Below are 6,000 nucleotides of genomic sequence, written 5' to 3' on the forward strand. Positions count from 1 at the left end.
AAAGATTACAGCATTAGTCCTCTTCCTATTTGCCTTCCTGGACTCTCATTTCCTGGAAAGAGAACAGTTTAACGCATCCCATCCCACCTCCCTCAGCTATCCTGACAGTGGCTAAACTAAACCACTTTGTCCTCGCTATGGCCTCCTCTCCCAAACCTTCACTGTTCTCACCTCTTCTCCATTAGCCTTTTGAATCCAGATAAACATTTAGTTGCTCTGTTCTTCATGGATTTTCCCAATTTCCAAGAGAGATGTTCTTTCTCCTTTCCATCCTTTTGGAGTTTTTGCCTGATGCTCTTTCTATGAATTCACTATACATTATGCCAAATTATAGCTTCTCGGATATGGTCACCCACTTACATAGTTTGTCAAAGCCAGGAAGGATTAGAAACAACCCAGGGCAATGCTCTCTGAACCTGAGATACAGTTATACTACTTCATCTTTGTCTTGTATGTGAGGGCAGATATTTGTGATTCTGTTTTAGAGTCTGTACTTAAATTCCTGGTTTAGTAATCAGCATAGGAATGTTGCAGTACTATCTACACTATCAAAATCAAACATGGCCCCTGGTCTCCAGTCTGGACTGCCATATTGACACCATGATGGCTACTGCATACTCCAGGAAGAGGCAACATCCACCACCTAAAATGCTGTACCTATACTTTACCCCTTGAAACAGACATGTGATTATGAAAGTAATCTGTCCAGATATCCTTCTTAAGAGGAAAGGTATGAATGTTTTGGCACCGAAGTTCTTTTTCCTTTTCCTACTTCATCTGGCACAAGTCCCTTTCTGTGCATCTTAAATTTCAGTCACTCTGAACTCCTTAGAGTTCCCCACAACAGTTTTTGGAAGGATATGGAGGGGGCAACAGAGGCCAATCTGTGCCTTTGCACAGGCAGTAGTATCATCTATTTATAATACCTTTGCTGTCATAAACAATTCCTAGTAATTTTTCAGAACATTCACCAGTCATCTGTCTTTAGTAACCAAGGACATGTCCAAAGGCTTACCTAGAGCCGCTCTTGTAACTGTTTATTAGTTGGCAGCCTTGCATGTGAAAACCCTGAAGGAAAAGAGGGAGTAGATTTAGCAATGCAGAATTTAGCAGCAGGTACACTCAGGCATGCCCAAAGGAGCAAAGCATGGATCAGCCTTTAAATTTCAGTCCAATAGCTGACATTTCATCTTGTAGATCAGTGGGCTTTCTCTAGATATGAATGAACCCTTTCAGTGTTGTAGATCTCCAAGCACATGAGTGTTGGTGAGAACATACACATTTGCAACCATATTCAGAATCTAAGGGAGTGATCTCACAGAAAGGATGTGTTTTCTAGTGAAAAGCTATGGCTCCAAAGGTGTAAAGAAATCAGAGAAGAGTGATTGGCCACAAGTCATCACCCATCCAGACCCTGACCAATATTTTTCTTTATTAAGGAAGCTTTGAGTTACTACAATTCATCATAAGCCTTTATAAAAATCTTCTTCCTTTAGTGAGCTCTGTTGCCAGCCACAGTGTCTGACAGCTCCTCATTTTTTCAAACATGGACTCAATTCTTCCATTCCTGGCCTCAGCTTCAGTCACTATAAGTGAGGCAAGGCTCTAAAAGGCATCAAGAAATTCTGGCTGTTCCCCTCTCTAACTATATCCCCATCACGGTAATAAGTAAGGCTCCTAGTAGCTGAACACACATGAAGTCTGACCAGTTAAAATAAATTCCATGTGTGTATAGCACTTGACACTTGAAAGCAGAGGGTGCTCATTAATTAATATATTAATGGCTAATGTACTCATTGTTTGTTTGGATTTGATTTTCCTTGATTTATGATAGGAGGGAAATGACAATGTCAGTCATCAGAAGGATGGCGCTGACTCTGTGATAAGACATGGAGAATAGATACAAGCAAAGGAAACTTCTGCTGTGTCTCTTGGACTGACCTGTGTGCCTCACCCATGTGTTGTCCTTGGACACTGTCCATTAGCCAGATGAGAAGGCTTTCAAGCCATGGCTGTTCCTGCTCTCTCAGGTGTTACTTTTGATCCATCAGCTGGTGTCCCAGAGACTGTAATATGTTGATACTTGTATGACCTAAAGCCTAGGATTACTGGAGTAAATCCAGTGCCTGTAGGAACGCTGACAATTCAGACTCAAATCTATTCCACTGCCAGATCTGAACATGTGTCTCAATAACTGCAACATTTCTTCATCTGTGGTGAGAATCTTGAGTACAAACTTCTTCTATGTACTTCCCATATGTATGGAAACTATGTGGATATTTTATATATGGAGTTTTCTTTTACCTTTGCAACAATGCTGTAAGGCAGGTAGAATAATTTCCTAATAGAGAAGCAGCATCTGAAACTTGAGTTCAAACCAAATCTCTTGATGCCAAACTTCTGTTTGTCATGTAGCCACCTAAAACTTAGTTTCCCATCATTAATTTGGGAATATATCATATATTTGGGTGTAAGAAACTAGAAATCTATAAGACAAAGTCTTTTATTTTGCTTTGTTGAGTATGAGGACTCAAGATTCCCAGTTGTTGGATATCTAGGGGGTGTATAATTTATGAAATGATAAATGAAGATTTTGTCAACATTTGAATGCCTCAGTCTCTGAAAGATTTCACCCAGCTCCCCTAAATAGCATCTGACTTGCACGCAAAAAGAACGTAAGTGATTAAATCAAATCACATTTTACCATCCAGTAAAGGATTATACAATAGATACAATGTGGCCTAAGATTTTAGCCATCATCTGTTTGTTCTGCAGAGAAAGTAGAATTTCTACTTCTAGAATTTCTAGAATTTCTCAAGAGCACTCCATTCTTCCTATCTGCTCTTCCTTTCTCTTCTCTTGTATTCTACTCTGTTTTTTTTCTTACATTTCTAGTAATTCATTCTTCAACAACAAACTTTATTAAGCATTCAAGTACACATAGATGACTTATTTACAGAAATGTTATGCTTAGTTATTGTCATCCAGAAGCAAGAACTCTGAATTGAGTAATCAAACACAAAAAATAAATTCATAAAACAAGATGAAATAGCTAGCTATCTCATAAGAAATTTGGAGAAATATGAGATAAATTGTACATTCCGTTTGTTTTTAACTGGACCAAGACCTTTAATGGAGAAATGAACTAAATATATATATGGGGAAAGAAACCTAGCAAAGAAATTATAATAGGCAGAATAATGCCTGAACCCAAAATGGCTACGTACTACCTAGAACCTGTGAATGTGCTAGGTCATATGATACAGATGAATTAAGATTGAATGGACCCAATAAGGATCCTTGAAAGTGGAAGAGGGAGGAAAAGGGGAGAGTAAGATGACATTAGATAGCAGACTCAAGGCCAGAGAGATGCCACATTATTGTCTTTGAAGGTGAAGGAACGTGGCCATGAGCAAAGGAATGAAGGAGGCCTCTAGAAGTTATAAAAAGGAAGGAAATAAATTTTTGTCATAGCCTTCAAAAAGGAACACAGCCCTTGATTTTAGCCCAATAAGGTCAAGCTCACGCCTTAACCTTACCCCAGTAAGAGCTGTGTCAGGTTTCTGCCTCTACAACCACAGAATAATAACTGTGTATTGTTTTAAGCCATAACAACCTATTAAAAAGAATACAAGAAAAATGGTTAAATCAAAGAAATTTACTCATTGTTTTTTATAATACACAGTCTGCAAAAGAAAAAAAAAATCAGAAATAAAGATTGGGATACAGGCAGGCATCTGGCCAAGAGTAACAATAAGGATTTGCTGAGGAGTTTAAAGAAAAGAGGGACATGGTCAGCTTTGCATTTAAAACCATTTGTCATAAAAATAGCTATAGAAGGACCGTACCTCAAACTGAAAGAAAACATTTATGACAAATCCAAGCCCACATCATACTAAAAGCTGAAAAACTAAAAGCATTTCATCTAAAATTAGGAACAAAGCTATCCACACTCACCACTCCTCTGCAATGTAGAGCTAGAAATATTAGCTAGAGCAATCCAGCAAAAGAAAGAAATAAAAGGGATATGAATAAAAAAGAAAGAAGTCGAATAATTGCTATATGTAGGTGATATGGTCATTTACATAAAAGGCCCAGAAAAACTCCACCAGAAGATTCTTAAAGCTAATAAACAAATTCAGCAAAGTGGCAAGATACAATATCAACCCATAAAAGTGAACAGCATCTCTGTATGCCAATAATGGATGCACTGGCAAAGAAATCAGGAAAATGATTCAACTTACTATAGCTTCAAAAAATTTAACCACTCAGTAATAAGTCGATGCCTAGCAATAATATCTCTCAATGAGAATGATCTTAATTTCCCAATCAAAAGACATGTATGTGCAGAATAAACCAGGAAACAAAATCCAAAATTGTGCTGTATACATGAAACACATTTAACCCTAAAGTCAACTCATAGACTTAAAATCAAAGGATAGAAAACAATATTCCATGCAACAGGACCAAAAAAGCAGGCATAGGTATCCTTTATTGGACAAACTGGACTTCAAGTCAAAACTGATCAAAAGTTGCAAAGAAAGTCACTACATATTGGTTAAGAGAATAATCCAACAGGGAGAGATAACAATTATTAACCTATGTGCACCAAAAAACAGCACAACCAACTTCATAAAACAAGATGATCTACAGAATAGGAAAAAGAATTTGCCAGTTATTTCTCTAAAAGAGGACTAGTATCTAGGAAATATAAGGAACTAAAAAAATATACCTCCACCCCACAAAAAAATAATTCAAAAACCGGGCAACTGAAATAAATAGACACTTCACAGAAGAAAGACAAATGGCCAATAAATCAATGGACAAACGTTCAACATCACTGGTCATTAGAGAAATGCAAATAAAGCAATACTGAGATTTCATCTTACCCCAGAAAGAATGACCATCATCAAGAAATCAAATGATAACAAATAATAAATGCTGGTAAGGCTTCAGGGAAAAAGGAATACTTCTACATTGTTTGTTGGAATGTTAACCACTGCAACCACTATAGACATCTGCATGCAGATTCCTCATAACACTAAAAATACAAATTCTGTTTGACCCTGCTATTTCCCTTCTCTGTTCCTTCCCAAAACAGTTAAAAGCATCATAGTACAATAATACATGCATAGCCATGGTTATATGGTTATATGGCGCCACATTTAATAATAACTAAATCTTGGAAGAAGCCTATGTGTCTGTCACCAGATGAATGGATAAAGAAAATGTGGTATTTACACACAATGGAGTAATACTCACCATAAAGAATGATTAACTGGGGTCATTATTAGAGATTTGAGATCATAATGTTATGTGAAATAAATCAGACATATAAAGTTTAAATGTTAAAAGATTTCTTCTATATGGTAAACCCAAATTATCAAAAAAAGGACAAAATAAAAGATACATAAAAAAGTAGGGAGATAGACCTTTCTCAAAGGGGAAGGGGATCAAGAGATGAAGAGAGGAGGGAACACAGGAAAGCCAATGAATAAAAGGAATTATGATGTATTGTGTGTATATATAATAACTCTACATAGGAAGGTAAACATTGTGTGATGCAAACATGCATGCATAATAATTTATAAGAATTAAATATTTAAGAGTCAACCTAAACAAGGAGGTGAAAGACCTTTCTAACAAATATTACAGTACACTTAAGAAAAATATATGAAAGACGTACCCTGCTCCTAGAGGGGCAGGATTAATATCACTAAAATGCCCATATTACCAAAAGCAGACTATTGATTTCAAACAATTCTTATTAAAATATAAATAACATTCTTCACAGAACTAGAAAAACAACAATCCGAAAATTTATATGGATCCAAAAAAGACCCAGAATAGCCAAAGCAATCTTCAACAAAGACAGCAAAGCAGGAGCCATTACAGTCCTGGATTATACTACAAAGCTACATAGCTGTAGTATACTACAAAGCATGGCACTTGCACAGAAATAGACACATAGACCAATGGAATTGAACAGAAGACATGGAA

This window comes from Chinchilla lanigera, unplaced genomic scaffold (genome assembly GCF_000276665.1).
Source record: "Chinchilla lanigera isolate Chin_1 unplaced genomic scaffold, ChiLan1.0 scaffold00018, whole genome shotgun sequence".
Lineage (NCBI taxonomy): Eukaryota > Metazoa > Chordata > Mammalia > Rodentia > Chinchillidae > Chinchilla > Chinchilla lanigera.